At 38.5% G+C, this 17,620-nt stretch overlaps 1 protein-coding gene across 3 annotated transcripts in view; it reads left to right on the top strand.

The window, feature by feature from the left end:
• The first annotated feature begins 708 nt into the window (after nt 1-708).
• The window catches only part of ccser2a (coiled-coil serine-rich protein 2a), a 68,970-nt gene continuing 52,058 nt past the window's right edge, over nt 709-17,620 (top strand). For all 3 annotated transcript variants that reach the window (XM_077239647.1, XM_077239648.1, XM_077239649.1), the window contains exon 1: nt 709-1,327. The gene's annotated coding sequence lies outside the window, so the exon portion shown is untranslated. The remainder of the gene's footprint in view (nt 1,328-17,620) is intronic.

The following is a 17,620-nucleotide window of genomic DNA, read 5'->3' as shown; positions in this document are numbered from 1 at the left end:
TAGGGTTTTTCAGAAATAGTGATTTATTTGACAAATTGGTTGCTATTGAGAATTTGGTTCAGAGAATGGAGTTTAGTGTTTTAGCAATTCAGAAAAAAACTGTATGTAGCCTACAGTTGGTTTGGTCACATCATTAGAAATAAGTATGAACTATTTTGAGTCGTTGTGTGTAAATAATGACAGTGTTGTAGTTGTTTGACAACATAAGTGCATCACAGTACAAAATGTGTTTTAGTGAGTAATAAAGTGTTTAGAGTTTTGCAAAAAGAGTGCATGAGATGCAAATCTACCTGAACTTGTTTAATGTTTTACAGAAAGAGTGATTTATTCGATAAATTTGTTTAGGCTATTGCTAATTTGGTTCAGAGAATGCGGTTGAGTGTTTTAGCAATTCAGAAAAACTGTAACATAATGTAGGCCTATGTTTTTCAAAATAGTAAATCAATTTTTACAAAATTGTTGCGGGCCCATCTATCCTACATTTTACCCTACTATAGGCTAGCCAACAAATATATCACACACATTTGTAATTATGAGTACAAGAGAGTTCAGATAAATATAAACGGCAGAATGTGTATAAAATTCCATGTATTTAGTAGTATATACAAAAAGGTTCCCATATCACATGTCATGTCGCTATTCAACACTCGCGCGCGCTCCCGTCCACAGAACCAGCGCGAAGCTCGTGCACTGTGAATCACGTCCTACGTCATTCAGAGTCACACTTGCGACGCGCATCATAGTATGGTTAATGGGTGCCCTCGGTTGGGTTGACGGGTTGTTTGTAGCAGAGCGCAGGCTTTTTCAATACATCAGCTCAAGGCAGAGGACTCTTGCTTGCTTTAGCGTTATTAAGAAACTGTTCTTTGAAATCGTTCGCGACGCTTTTATTTGGAAGCTCAAGTGAATCGCTGTGAGCAAGGTGCATATGAAGAGGATGCTGGAAAGAGTGTGTGACGAGTCTCACTTCAGTAGCCTAAAACGCGCGAAAGACTAATTTATAATCCTGGATCGATCCTAAAATAGGAATATGACTTTGTTTTCGGACTGACTATAACGCGTTAATTGTGTTTGTAGTAGCCTTAACGTTTTTAATCGATGGTCTGGAATAAGCGCTCTGGTTAAGGGGAAGCTTTTTCTAATTTTATTTTGATTATTTTAGTAACACATTTGCTTTGCAGGAGTGTACGTTTTTTAAAAGTTTTTTTACACTATTGTGTAATATGATGCAATGTCAGCTGAGTGCCCAATGCATGAGCTGTGAAGTTAACCGTGAACTCTTGAGCATTGACATCATGGATAGACGCGGATGATTTTCATCGAACAGGTGAGTCACATCTCGAACATAATATTTATGTGCGCACACACATGATGGGAGAAATTGATTCTAATTCCAATTCGTATTCGTTTACGATTCATTTTGAGTAAGCAAAAGGCAATTTGAAAAAATACTGCTCTCAGTAAATACAACACATCAATATAACATAATTATATTAAAACAAAAAAAGTATAATTCATATAATGAATGAATGAATTCGTTCAAAATGTCACTGGGTAAGTGACTGCTCACAGTTGTGACTATAAAGTCAATTAAAACCTTATGAGTCATTTTTTCAGCTTAAAGGTACATTGTGTAATATTTCTGAGGATCTATTGACAGAAATGCAATATAAGATCCATAACTATGTTTTCAGTGGTGTATAAAGACCTTGCATAATGAACCGTTATGTTTTTATTACCTTAGAATGAGACATTTATATCTCCATAACCGCGGGCACCCCCTTCTATGGAGGTCGACATATTGTGTCATGTTTCTACCGTAGCCGACAGCGAACAAACAGCGCTACAGAGAGCGTTTCGTCACTACCTTGAAAAATAAGTTTTAAGTGGTGTATAAAGACCTTACTTAATGAACCGTTATATTTCTATTACATCAGAATGAGCAGTTTCTATCTACATACACCGCGGGTTCCCTTACATTGAAATGCGCCGACATGTTTCTACAGTAGCCCTAAACCGACAAACGCGTTTCGTTACTATGTTGCTCTTCGTGCAAGGAAGCAAGCTTAGTTCAGCAGATAAAACACTGACACAATGATGAACAAGTAAAAATAATATTCGCAATAACATAGTTTTACTGAATATTTAAGAAAACATAACTTCTTAATTTATCCTTGTAAAGAAACCTCATTGCTGAACTGGCTACTCTCTGCTGTCTCAGACGATGACATATTTTCCTGTCGGCCACCGTAACTTTTGTTGGTTGCAATTCGTAACCTCGCCACTAGATGCCGCTGAAAATCACACACTGAACCTTTAAGGGTTTTGGTTTGAAATCGGGCCATACTTGATGCGTTTACAAAATGAAACAAACTGTACTATCAACAAGTAAGTAATTATACTACAACAAAATCAACAAACATTAAAGAACAGTTAAGTTAAAAATTGTGAGTATCGGCAAAAAAGTATCATCAATCTGGTTAGGTTTTCTGTTTCTTGAAAGAAAGCATGTTTATGGAACTGTAAGTCATAAAAGTCCAATATCGTTTAAGAATTATAACTGGTTCTGAATAAGAAGTAGTTCTTGGTTCCCAACCCTCACACAAATGTTCTTAATGATCCCTTAAGTTAATGTGATTGAAAAGCCTAGCGCAGTTGTTCATGTTAATGTTGAACTGGACTGCTATTTTGAGAACAGATGATGACCTTTGCCCCCCAGACTTTAACTGCTCTTTCCAGCAGAGTCCATCCAAGCAGTAGACAATAAAGATAACATGCTTTACACAACACAGCCTTTAGGGTAGTGTAACCTAATAGATTTTCACGTATATTTACTGAACCATATCAAATATGTGTATTCAGAGCAACTTATGTAATTCAAAAATGTATCGAGTTATGTAATACATCACACAAACATGTTGTATTCATGTTAACTGAACAGTGCATTTAATAGGACTGTTTGGATCTGGTATTTTAAAAGAAAATTCATGATGGATTCTTGCCTTTAGACTATTTTCACTTCTTGAAAGGCAATCGTGTGTGTTTTGCTTTCATTTTCTAGAAGTGTGTCATTTATCGACTTCAGCGAACACATGACCGTCACCTTCGTATTTTTAGTTCCATGTCATGAAATACACTGTGCATCATAGGAAAATGTACTGTGTGGAGGCCTAGAAAGACTTTGATCTCTGACATAATGACTTCTGCTATGATCTTGTCTTTCAGTAACCAGCCCTGGAAATAACCAGAGATTATAGTAATGCTTTCAGAAGTAACAGCACCCTTCTTAATACATGCCTATTAGATGTCGACTTGGGATAAGCCTTTATTAAAATGCTTTACTGTATATTTTAATGCATGCTAGCATACTACTGTATATATAGAAACAATACGATGAATATGGATTATTTTGCACATCTGAATCAAAACTAAATCATGTTAGTACAAAACATTTATCTGTCATCTTGTCATTTGGGACCAGGTGGAGACAGAGACACACCACCCACTAGACTTGTCGTTCTTTCTGTACAAAGATTGCATAGCTGTCAGTCTGTACTGATGGTAATGGCCATGAACTGTCAGAGATGCAGACTAGACGGTGTTAAGCCAAAGCATCAACACGCCCCCCTCGCAATATTAAAACTCTTCACTTGGCTCTTGTGTTGACAGGCTATGTGTGTGTCCTTGACAGGTGCACGGATCTTTTGTTTATTGCTCTAGTTTGCATGTGTGTTAAATGTTCCAGCAGCTGTCAGCCGTGTGTGTGTGTGTGTTTGTCTGTTCACCAGCTGAACACCTCTAAACAACTAGTAGTAGTACCTGATAAAATTCTTCTAATAGCTGCTTTGTCCACATGACTGTCCTAGGGTCAGATATCTCTGAGGGGTGTTTATTAACAGCAATGGCTGTTTGGTGCTCATCCTGAGGCATGAGCTCCGTTCCATGAGCTAGATACCCATATTGCATTACAGTCAGTGTAATGTAGTGTAATTTAAATCCAGGCAGCTACATGTCTGTCATCAGTGCCAGACAGCTGTTCTGCATTGTAACTTTAATTGTGTTGAGTTCTCCTTGTATAGCTGTACACTTACACCATTGATATGGGATGGTAATATCCAGACCTGATAAGCCGATAATTATTTTAATATTATGGCTTATAACTCATAGATAGCTTATATTAAAATTCTATTTTATGTTTTCAAAATAAACAAAAAATAAAACGCTAAAACTAGAACCAGTTATTTGAAATAAGACATCGATTAAAAGTGAATTTGGACATCACAGCATTATAATGTACAATATGAAAAATGGATATTAATTTTGAGATTTGGCTAAATATCTAAATGTAATACTGTTATTCAATAATTAGTGTTTTTAAAGATTAACTTTAGTGAGTGTCAGATGAGAGCAAAGGAAGTCTAAATTTAAAATAGGGAATTTATTTAACAATTTAATCATATCATATGATAAATTATATTGTTATATTACATTGTAACAATTAAGTGTCAAATATTGACTAGTACAATAAATTTAAACAATCTTTAACACAACGGTGTATCTGTGTATACCTGTGTGTGTATAGGCTATACTGTATGTTTATATATAAAATGTGTATATATACATATATATATGTAGCCTATACAGTATCCCACAAAAGTGAGTACACCCCTCACATTTCAGCAACCATTTTAGTTTATCTTCTCAAGGGACAATAGAAATTAATCTTGGATATATGTTAGAGTAGTCAATGTGCTGCTTGTATAGCATCTATATTTACTATCCTCTAAAAATAACTCAACATACAGCCATTATTGTCAAAATGTTTGGGGTCGTTAATCGTTATCATGCTGTTCGGCCCAGTTTCTGAAGGGAGGGCATCATTTCTGCTTCAGCATGTCCCAGTAGATGTTGGAATCCAGGTGTCCCTCAATGAAGCTCAGCTCCCCAGTACCAGCAGCACTCATGCAGCCCCAGGCCATGATGCTACCACCACCATGCTTGACTGTAGGCAAGACATCCTTTTCTTGGTACTCCTTACCAGGGCATCGCCACACATTCTGGACACCATCTGAGCCCAACAAGTTTATCTTAGTCTCATCAGGCTACAGGACTTGGTCCCATTAATTCATGCTCATGGACATGTGAGCCAGCTTTCTCGTGAGCCAGCTTCAAAAGAGGCTTCCTTCTGGGATGACGACCATGCAAACCGACTTGTTGCAGTGTGCGGCTTATGGTCTGAGAACTGACTAGCTGACCTTCTGCTATTTCTAAAGCAATGCAGGACGGACTCATGCGTCTGTTTTTTGAAGCCAGCTTCTGCACCTGATGCACAGCACGAGGACTCAACTTCTTTGATTGACCCTTGCAAGGCCTGTTCTCATTGGAACCTGTGTTGGAAAACCTCTGTATCACCTTGGCCTGTATTGTAACTCAGTTTCACGGTTTTACCAATCTTCTTATAGCCTAGGTCAACTTTGTGGAGAGCAACAATTCTAATTCTCAAATCATTAGGGAGTTCGTTGCCATGAGGTGCCATGTTGAACATCCAGTGGTCAGTATGAGAGAATTGTACTCAAAGCACAAATTGTAACTGCTCTAATACAAGACACACAAATTTGTAAGGTCCTGTCAAGCAGACAAAAAATTAACATGATGAATAGGACATATGGCTTTGCATGGTTAAACGACGTACTGCTATTATCACCTATGGTGTACTCTCTTTTGTACTCTCATTATTTTGACTAATGGCTGTGTGTTGAGTTATTTTCAGAGGACAGTAAATATATACTGCTATACAAGCAGCACATTGACTAAATAAAAAATATATCCAAGATTCATTTCTATAGTATCGTCCCTTGAGAAAATAAACTAAAATGTTTGCTGAAATGTGAGTGGTGTACTCACTTTTGTGAGATACTTGTATATACTACAGAGAAAGACAGACAGACAGATAATTGGTATATATGGTTCCAATGTATCCCTAATCATTTATAATATTTTTGGATAATGTGATTTTTATTTTTTAACTCTGTTACGAGTAATACTTTCATTCAGCTAGGATGCATTAACCTCTTCCACTCTAAGGCATATTTTGGAATTCCGCCTGAATTTAACACACCCAAGTTTTAATATTCACCCTACACACATACAGGTTAAATTGATAAAAAGACATTTCTGATATTAAAAAAGTATCTTTTTAAAATAAATGCTATTCTTTTTATTTTTTTTATCCATAAAAGAACCCTAAAAAGATTCCATTAAAATATATTACATTGATAATAATAAGAAATGTTTCTTAAACACCAAATCAGCATATTAGAATGATTTCTGAAGGATCATGAAGAGAAATTGCTGTCAAAAGTTTAGCTTTGTCGCAGGGGAATAAAGTACCTTTTTAAAATATATTCAACAGAAAACATAAAAAAAAAATGTTCCGACCCCAAACCTTTGAACGATCGTGTATGTTTAGTGCAGTTGTTCATTGGTGGCTATTATGACAGCAGTTTTGCCACCCATAGTCTATTTTGCTTGCATTACATCGTAGACACTCTTATCAACATCAGCTTTCTTGTAGTCTGTGTATGTGTCTGGCCTTCCTATGAAGCTCATTCATATTTTTCACTTTTTGATAGTTTTAGGTGTCTGGAGGGTCAGCCCATCCTCATGTTTATTTTGTGTCTTACTGCCCCCCATACTGTACATCATTTTGTGTGTTTAATTTACATATACCTTTTTGTGGCGGTGTTCATCTATGTAAACACATGCCTCTCTGCAGTGCATCTAGCACACACCTCTCTGTATGAATAAGACTATGGCCCAGATTTACTAAACAGGCCAAATTAGCATGAGAGTGCAATTACAAAAAAGCGCAGATGGGACTGAAAAGTTCTGTGCGTGATCTATTGACGATGCACAAATTAAAGAACACAGAATCAGCTGGATCATTTCCAAAATGACCAATGCAATCTACAAAAAGCAGCGCAAATTAGCATCTAGTTTAGATGTGCTTTTTTTGGGTGATAAATAATGGCGCAAATACCAATAAATTGATTAGCGCAGACTTCAGAATCATTTTGGGTCTGAAAGGGAAACTCCTACAAATGCATATGCAATAAGGTCAGCCACAGAACCCTCTCCACTCTTTGACTGACTCATTATAGAGTTCCTGTTCAAAAAGAAATGAGCCTGTGATTATTCAGCTTGTTTGAATGTCCTCAGTATTTGCTATATTTGCTTGTATAACATCATGGTTGGAGAGTCATGTTAAAATTTAATTTATGATGGAGCCAAAGGCAACATAGACAGGAAGTCACAGTAGCTCTGAACAGCTTTAAACCTGTTTAACCCCCCCCCCCTCCCTCCATACACATTACTATCACAATCTAAGTATTATAACTTTGTATGTGTTGAGACAGAGAAAGCGACAGAAAGCTCTCTACAGATTTTGAGAAAGATGCTTAGTGTCAAAGTGAGCGTTAGCAGGATAACGGCTAATCACAGCAGCTTTACATGACTGTTTGGATTTTTAAAAATCAGTTTTAATAAGCTGTGGATGAGTAGTAATGTTTATTTGGGCTCTCTGTTATTCAATAACTACATCAGCGCAGCATCTGTTCTTCTGTTTAGTCTACGGTGATGTCATGTTCACCCTGACTGAAATTCAAATGGACTTGTTTGCATATTAGGTTTGGCCCGTCTGGTGTTTCCACACAAAACAAACTGAAAGAACTTCACAGAAGAGAAAGTAAAACAATGAAAATATTGTTTACTTACTGAACCTAGACTCCATCCGACATGATTTAGTTTATCATAATCTTAAAATCTTAAATTATTCTTTGTTGAATATTGTCCTCTGTCACATTAAGTTTGATTGCACAGTCATAAGTTTTCACTAAAACTCATTAATTTATAGAAAATCACAATCATTATTATCCCAGTCATTATGGTATCTTATTTTGTATGAATTATAGCATAGTTGTTTTTGTGCAGAGCTGAGTCATTGAACATGGCCGCCGTGAATAATGCATCTCTCTCTGTCTTTATGTGTGTTTTTTTAAAGCAGCTCCTTGTCCTTATGGACCAGGTCATGGGAAATAAAATGCAGAACATCCTGTGAATGATGAATGGCTTGGAAAGAATAAGAACCGTTGACTAAACAGATACCTGCCAAGTTATCTGACTGAAAACACTTTATTTTGTTGCTTGCAATAACGGAAATGACATTTTGTATTATCGTAAGTGGATTAGGTTTGTTAGGCTGAAAGATGAGATTGGGAAACAAGAAAAGGAGGTTAAATTCAGAATTGTTCCATGAGAGGATTTAGATCAGTTTTCACAAAGCCTTGTACTTAGCCTCTTTTGTCTCTCTTATGCTCCTCCTAATATTTTCTGTGTGCATTAAAGTGCGGTATAAATGTTGTAGGTTCATGCTGATCAAATGACTTAAGCTTAGTCATACTAAGCAGGATAAGGTTTTGCTGCTAAAAGGTTTTTTTTCCTTCTAGAAATCACTGTTAATTACAACGCGCTCATTGCAATGGCTCACATTACTGCTACTAACGTTACTGCTCACGTTACTAATTGCTTTTAAAGATCAGCTGTCTTTGTTGTGTTTAATAAGAAGGTTGAGACTAGAGTATAGATTTGTCTGCTTATTTCTGATCTAATACTATGACGTCAGATTTTAGGGTGGAAATCTTGTTGTTGGATGACGGTTATTTGAGGTTGATTTGAGTAGCCATATGTTTTGGGAAACCCAGACTTCCATATTTTCCAATATACCTTCAAAATCCATCTTCATCAAAGCAATTTCTCAAGTTTAATAAGAATTTGCCCTGGCCAGTATATTGGTGAGAATGAGCTCTGTGTACTTTTATGTACAATCAGGGTTCTGATCACTGTCAATCAATTTTCTACTGTATATGTGGAGTGTTAGCGCTGCTAACCCCAGGCTTCATGCAGCTGTAGTCTGTTGGATTTCTCATTAGCTGCCTGTGCAAAACAAAAAATTGATTTTAAATGAAGAACATTGCTGTAGGCTTCTGTAACTAGCATCACTACGTTCTGTAACGAGTGTCTGGCTAAAGAGTTGTTAGCTCACATTAAACTAGCAGATATGAGGCCCAAGACCAAATCTTTGGGTGCTAATAAACAAATCTTTACTGTATGGAGAAGACCATTTTACATGTAATTCAGGGCAGTCAGCAGACTTTTCAAAGATTAACCCCTTTTGCACTTAATTAAACTATCCTAGTCTTATAGTGATTGATTTATCAGTCACACAGTTACCAAAGAAAAAATCGTTGGTCTTCCTGATCTTTAATCAAAGCTCTTCTTTAGAAACAACTTTCTTATTTTGTTAATGTCACTTAGGAATAATGTTAACCAAAACCCATATGCATCTATAAGTTACTTTAGCAAACTCTACCTTGGTCTGGATAAATTCCTGAATCTATTGCCTACAGAATAGAATCAATTAATGAACTAAATGTCATTTCTGTTTTAAATGGAAATCAGTGTTATAACTATTAATAACTGTTTTTTTTGTTAATTAAAATTAAGCTTAAATAATATATAAATATAAAAGAATATATGATAATATATTTTGCCAACTTTTAGGAGTACATTAACTTTACCCTGAAAGCTAAAAGACATGGACTTTACAAAAGTTACAAAACTCCAATTTTGTTTTCATGTTATCTAATGTCAGCAGACCCTTTTGATGTGGTAGAAATATATTTAGGGGCCAAGCACCGAAGGTGCGGAGGCACCTATTGTATCTGTTCCGGTTCTTATTATTAGGGGCCAAGCACCGAAGGTGCGGAGGCACCTATTGTATCTGTTCCGGTTCTTATTAGGGGCCAAGCACCGAAGGTGCGGAGGCACCTATTGTATCTGTTCCGGTTCTTATTAGGGGCCAAGCACCGAAGGTGCGGAGGCACCTATTGTATCTGTTCCGGTTCTTATTATTAGGGGCCAAGCACCGAAGGTGCGGAGGCACCTATTGTATCTGTTCCGGTTCTTATTATTATTATTATTCTTCTTCTTCTTCTTCTTCTTCTTCTTCTTCTTCCGACTGGGCGTCTATGGCAGCCCCTAGAACCGTGTCCGGGAAAGTAGTTCCGGTTTGACATTCTGATAGAGGACAGTCCCAACAGTAATTGCACCAATTTTGGTGTCTCTAACTCATTGCCTCTAGCGCCACCACCTGTCCAAAGTTTCACTTTTATTATGCTAATAACTTTTGAACCGTTTGGCCTATCAACAAAATTGCCGCCATTTTGAATTGTCCAAAAAACCTACTTTTGCGAACTCGTCCTAGACGGTTTGTCCGATTCTCACCAAAATCGCACCAGATCATCTCCAGGCAGTGCCGACAAAAAGTTATGGAATTCAAGTCGATTCGTCAAACCGCTTTCGATAAACGCGCAAACAAATTTTACGTAGCGCTTGCGAAAACAGACGTAAGGCTGTATCTCCGCAACGCTTAATCGTATTCAGACCAAACATGGTACATGTCATCACAAGCATGACCTGAGGCTACATGCTGCGTTTCGGCGCAGCGCCACCTACTGGTCCGGAGATATGAAAAACGGCTATTTTTGCTCATAACTTCTGAACGGTTTGTCCAAAAATCATAAAAGTGGTCTCTGTAGATTCAGGGCGTCATGCCGAGTCGACTGATATCGAATTTTCCCAGATCGGCCATTTTGGCTGTCGGCCATTTTGAATTATGTGCTAAAATGCTGTATTTTTTGAACGCATGAACGAATTGTTACGAAACTCGGTATGGGTCATCGGTACGATGCCCTGAAGGAGCCTGAGAAGTTTCGAAACAGCGCCACCTAGTGGTAAAATTTATTTTTCAAATGCTTATAACTCTGGCTGTGGTTGACTTATTTTCACGGGAGTCATCTCGTTGAGGTCCTGAATCCTTGCCGAGTCCACAGATACCAAACATGCTAGGTTTCAACTTACGGTTTGTGTAGCGTTGTGATTTAGCGCTTAAAAAACATTTGCCGATATCTTCGAAACCGCTAGTCCGATCGAGACGAAACCACCGTCAGAAGTTTGAAACCATAGCTTGTTAACTATATGTGAGAGCCCAAATGCCAAAATATTGATGGTAAGGGGTAGTAAAATCAAATCAAAGTCACGTGTCAGTCATTTTTGATGCTTTTTTTCATATAAATGTCTAAAACTCCGAAGCGAATTGAGATATTTTCACCAAATTTGGCACACACATGTATGGGCTCATTCCAAGGACACAAGAAAAAAATTGTGGGATTTTGCCTCTTGGTGGCGCTATAATAGAACAAAACATGAAAATCCCATTGATTTCAATGCAGTTTTGTGATGTGAAATGCTATACTTAATGAACACATTGATGTAACATTATGAAACTCAGAATTTGTTACCAGCACCATGCCTTGAAGGTACTCAAAAGATTTCAAGACAGCGCCACCTGTTGGTCAAAAGTTAAAATTACATTTCCAAAAATGCTAATAACTTTTTTTTAAATGTGCTTATTGTAATGACACTGGTCTTAATAGATTCCTTGGGTCATGCCGAGAACATAGATACCAAGTTTGACGTATTTGGACGAACTTCCTGTCCGCCATCTTTATTTACTTTCAAAACCTTCTTTTTCAAACTTCTCCTAGACCATTCGTCCGATTTTCACCAAAATCGAATCGTGTCATCTCCATACCGTGCCGACTAAAAGTTATGGATTTTGTGACGATAGACGAAACCGTTTTCGTATACCGCAGCAGCAAATTTGAGACATGCTGCCAAAATGACTATTAAGTCTTTATCTCTGCAATGCCTTGATATTTTGACACCAAACTTTGTATGTGTCATTGTCACCTCACTCTGACCACATCACATCGATTTCGTAACTGCGCCACCTATTGGTCGAAAGTGATAATCCATTAAATCATCTTAAAAGTTACTGTATATATGATTTTTTAGCCATTTGCCTAAATTCATCTTTAAATGTCTTTAATTGCTCCTTGCTGCTGTCGGTCTGAAACTTCCAGCCATGTTGGCATGTCTTGTCGTCTGCGTTTGCGCTTGGCCCCGGAATGGCTGCTTGCAGCTATATTTATTATTATTATTCTTCTTCTTCTTCCGACTGGGCGTCTATGGCAGCCCCTAGAACCGTGTCCGGGAAAGTTGTTCCGGTTTGACATTCTGATAGAGGACAGTCCCAACAGTAATTGCACCAATTTTGGTGTCTCTAACTCATTGCCTCTAGCGCCACCACCTGTCCAAAGTTTCACTTTTATTATGCTAATAACTTTTGAACCGTTTGGCCTATCAACAAAATAATTTTTTCCTCTGATTCCTGAGCTCATGACGATTCGATCGCACCCTATGACGTCATTTTCCGTCACAAAAATATGGCCGCCATTTTGAATTGTCCAAAAAACCTACTTTTGCGAACTCGTCCTAGACGGTTTGTCCGATTCTCACCAAAATCGCACCAGATCATCTCCAGGCAGTGCCGACAAAAAGTTATGGAATTCAAGTCGATTCGTCAAACCGCTTTCGATAAACGCGCAAACAAATTTTACGTAGCGCTTGCAAAAACAGACGTAAGGCTGTATCTCCGCAACGCTTAATCGTATTCAGACCAAACTTGGTACATGTCATCACAAGCATGACCTGAGGCTACATGCTGCGTTTCGGCGCAGCGCCACCTACTGGTCCGGAGATATGAAAAACGGCTATTTTTGCTCATAACTTCTGAACGGTTTGTCCAAAAATCATAAAAGTGGTCTCTGTAGATTCAGGGCGTCATGCCGAGTCGACTGATATCGAATTTTCCCAGATCGGCCATTTTGGCTGTCGGCCATTTTGAATTATGTGCTAAAATGCTGTATTTTTTGAACGCATGAACGAATTGTTACGAAACTCGGTATGGGTCATCGGTACGATGCCCTGAAGGAGCCTGAGAAGTTTCGAAACAGCGCCACCTAGTGGTAAAATTTATTTTTCAAATGCTTATAACTCTGGCTGTGGTTGACTTATTTTCACGGGAGTCATCTCGTTGAGGTCCTGAATCTTTGCCGAGTCCACAGATACCAAACATGCTAGGTTTCAACTTACGGTTTGTGTAGCGTTGTGATTTAGCGCTTAAAAAACATTTGCCGATATCTTCGAAACCGCTAGTCCGATCTAGACGAAACCACCGTCAGAAGTTTGGAACCATAGCTTGTTAACTATATGTGAGAGCCCAAATGCCAAAATATTGATGGTAAGGGGTAGTAAAATCAAATCAAAGTCACGTGTCAGTCATTTTTGATGCTTTTTTTCATATAAATGTCTAAAACTCCGAAGCGAATTGAGATATTTTCACCAAATTTGGCACACATATGTATGGGCTCATTCCAAGGACACATGAAAAAAAATGTGAGATTTTGCCTCTTGGTGGCGCTATAATAGAACAAAACATGAAAATCCCATTGATTTCTATGCAGTTTTGTGATGTGAAATGCTATACTTAATGAACACATTGCTGTAACATTATGAAACTCAGAATTTGTTACCAGCACCTTGCCTTGAAGGTACTCAAAAGATTTCAAGACAGCGCCACCTGTTGGTCAAAAGTTAAAATAACATTTCCAAAAATGCTAATAACTTTTTTTAAAATGTGCATATTGTAATGACACTGGTCTTAATAGATTCCTTGGGTCATGCCGAGAACATAGATACCAAGTTTGACGTATTTGGACGAACTTCCTGTCCGCCATCTTTATTTACTTTCAAAACCTTCTTTTTCGAACTTCTCCTAGACCATTCGTCCGATTTTCACCAAAATCGAATCGTGTCATCTCCATACCGCGCCGACTAAAAGTTATGGATTTTGTGACGATAGACGAAACCGTTTTCGTATACCGCAGCAGCAAAGTTGAGACATGCTGCCAAAATGACTATTAAGTCTTTATCTCTGCAATGCCTTGATATTTTGACACCAAACTTTGTATGTGTCATTGTCACCTCACTCTGACCACATCACATCGATTTCGTAACTGCGCCACCTATTGGTCGAAAGTCATAATCCATTAAATCATCTTAAAAGTTACTGTATATATGATTTTTTAGCCATTTGCCTAAATTCATCTTTAAATGTCTTTAATTGCTCCTTGCTGCTGTCGGTCTGAAACTTCCAGCCATGTTGGCATGTCTTGTCGTCTGCGTTTGCGCTTGGCCCCGGAATGGCTGCTTGCAGCTATATTTATTATTATTATTATTCTTCTTCTTCTTCTTCTTCTTCTTCTTCTTCCGACTGGGCGTCTATGGCAGCCCATAGAACCGTGTCCGGGAAAGTTGTTTTGGTTTGACATTCTGATAGAGGACAGTCCCAACATCAATTGCACCAATTTTGGTGTCTCTAACTCATTGCCTCTAGCGCCACCACCTGTCCAAAGTTTCACTTTTATTATGCTAATAACTTTTGAACCGTTAGGCCTATCAACAAAATTATTTTTTCCTCTGATTCCTGAGCTCATGATGATTCGATCGCACCCTATGACGTCATTTTCCGTCAAAAAAATATGGCCGCCATTTTGAATTGTCCAAAAAACCTACTTTTGCGAACTCGTCCGAGACGGTTTGTCCGATTCTCACCAAAATCGCACCAGATCATCTCCAGGCATTGGCGACAAAAAGTTATGGAATTCAAGTCGATTCGTCAAACCGCTTTCGATAAACGCGCAAACAAATTTTACGTAGCGCTTGCGAAAACAGACGTAAGGCTGTATCTCCGCAACGCTTAATCGTATTCAGACCAAACTTGGTACATGTCATCACAAGCATGACCTGAGGCTACATGCTGCGTTTCGGCGCAGCGCCACCTACTGGTCCGGAGATATGAAAAACGGCTATTTTCGCTTATAACTTCTGAACGGTTTGTCCAAAAATCATAAAAGTGGTATCTGTAGATTCAGGGCGTCATGCCGAGTCGACTGATATCGAATTTTCCCAGATCGGCCATTTTGGCTGTCGGCCATTTTGAATTATGTGCTAAAATGCTGTATTTTTTGAACGCATGAACGAATTGTTACGAAACTCGGTATGGGTCATCGGTACGATGCCCTGAAGGAGCCTGAGAAGTTTCGAAACAGCGCCACCTAGTGGTAAAATTTATTTTTCAAATGCTTATAACTCTGGCTGTGGTTGACTTATTTTCACGGGAGTCATCTCGTTGAGGTCCTGAATCCTTGCCGAGTCCACAGATACCAAACATGCTAGGTTTCAACTTACGGTTTGTGTAGCGTTGTGATTTAGCGCTTAAAAAACATTTGCCGATATCTTCGAAACCGCTTGTCCGATCGAGACGAAACCACCGTCAGAAGTTTGGAACCATAGCTTGTTAACTATATGTGAGAGCCCAAATGCCAAAATATTGATGGTAAGGGGTAGTAAAATCAAATCAAAGTCACGTGTCAGTCATTTTTGATGCTTTTTTTCATATAAATGTCTAAAACTCCGAAGCGAATTGAGATATTTTCACCAAATTTGGCACACACATGTATGGGCTCATTCCAAGGACACATGAAAAAAAATTGTGAGATTTTGCCTCTTGGTGGCGCTATAATAGAACAAAACATGAAAATCCCATTGATTTCAATGCAGTTTTGTGATGTGAAATGCTATACTTAATGAACACATTGCTGTAACATTATGAAACTCAGAATTTGTTACCAGCACCTTGCCTTGAAGGTACTCAAAAGATTTCAAGACAGCGCCACCTGTTGGTCAAAAGTTAAAATTACATTTCCAAAAATGCTAATAACTTTTTTTAAAATGTGCTTATTGTAATGACACTGGTCTTAATAGATTCCTTGGGTCATGCCGAGAACATAGATACCAAGTTTGACGTATTTGGACGAACTTCCTGTCCGCCATCTTTATTTACTTACAAAACCTTCTTTTTCGAACTTCTCCTAGACCATTCGTCCGATTTTCACCAAAATCGAATCGTGTCATCTCCATACCGTGCCGACTAAAAGTTATGGATTTCGTGACAATAGACGAAACCGTTTTCGTATACCGCAGCAGCAAAGTTGAGACATGCTGCCAAAATGACTATTAAGTCTTTATCTCTGCAATGCCTTGATATTTTGACACCAAACTTTGTATGTGTCATTGTCACCTCACTCTGACCACATCACATCGATTTCGTAACTGCGCCACCTATTGGTCGAAAGTGATAATCCATTAAATCATCTTAAAAGTTACTGTATATATGATTTTTTAGCCATTTGCCTAAATTCATCTTTAAATGTCTTTAATTGCTCCTTGCTGCAGTTGGTCTGCCACTCCCACCCATGATGGCATCTGTTGCCGCTTCTTGCGCTTGGCCCCGGTAATGGCTGCTTGCAGCTATATTTATTATTATTATTCTTCTTCTTCTTCTTCTTCTTCTTCTTCCGACTGGGCGTCTATGGCAGCCCATAGAACCGTGTCCGGGAAAGTTGTTTTGGTTTGACATTCTGATAGAGGACAGTCCCAACATCAATTGCACCAATTTTGGTGTCTCTAACTCATTGCCTCTAGCGCCACCACCTGTCCAAAGTTTCACTTTTATTATGCTAATAACTTTTGAACCGTTTGGCCTATCAACAAAATAATTTTTTCCTCTGATTCCTGAGCTCATGACGAATCGATCGCACCCTATGACGTCATTTTCCGTCATAAAAATATGGCCGCCATTTTGAATTGTCCAAAAAACCTACTTTTGCGAACTCGTCCTAGACGGTTTGTCCGATTCGCACCAAAATCGCACCAGATCATCTCCAGGTATTGGCGACAAAAAGTTATGGAATTCAAGTCGATTTGTCAAACCGCTTTCGATAAACGCGCAAACAAATTTTACGTAGCGCTTGCAAAAACAGACGTAAGGCTGTATCTCCGCAACGCTTAATCGTATTCAGACCAAACTTGGTACATGTCATCACAAGCATGACCTGAGGCTACATGCTGCGTTTCGGCGCAGCGCCACCTACTGGTCCGGAGATATGAAAAACGGCTATTTTCGCTCATAACTTCTGAACGGTTTGTCCAAAAATCATAAAAGTGGTCTCTGTAGATTCAGGGCGTCATGCCGAGTCGACTGATATCGAATTTTCCCAGATCGGCCATTTTGGCTGTCGGCCATTTTGAATTATGTGCTAAAATGCTGTATTTTTTGAACGCATGAACGAATTGTTACGAAACTCGGTATGGGTCATCGGTACGATGCCCTGAAGGAGCCTGAGAAGTTTCGAAACAGCGCCACCTAGTGGTAACATTTATTTTTCAAATGCTTATAACTCTGGCTGTGGTTGACTTATTTTCACGGGAGTCATCTCGTTGAGGTCCTGAATCCTTGCCGAGTCCACAGATACCAAACATGCTAGGTTTCGACTTACGGTTTGTGTAGCGTTGTGATTTAGCGCTTAAAAAACATTTGCCGATATCTTCGAAACCGCTAGTCCGATCGAGACGAAACCACCGTCAGAAGTTTGGAACCATAGCTTGTTAACTATATGTGAGAGCCCAAATGCCAAAATATTGATGGTAAGGGGTAGTAAAATCAAATCAAAGTCACGTGTCAGTCATTTTTGATGCT

The sequence above is a fragment of the Siphateles boraxobius genome, unplaced genomic scaffold, assembly GCF_051911475.1.
Source record: "Siphateles boraxobius isolate OS27281-9 unplaced genomic scaffold, OSU_SipBor_1 22, whole genome shotgun sequence".
Classification (NCBI taxonomy): Eukaryota; Metazoa; Chordata; class Actinopteri; order Cypriniformes; family Leuciscidae; genus Siphateles; species Siphateles boraxobius.
The sequence above is the reverse complement of the archived record's forward strand: the minus strand, read 5'-3'. Positions and strand labels throughout refer to the sequence as shown.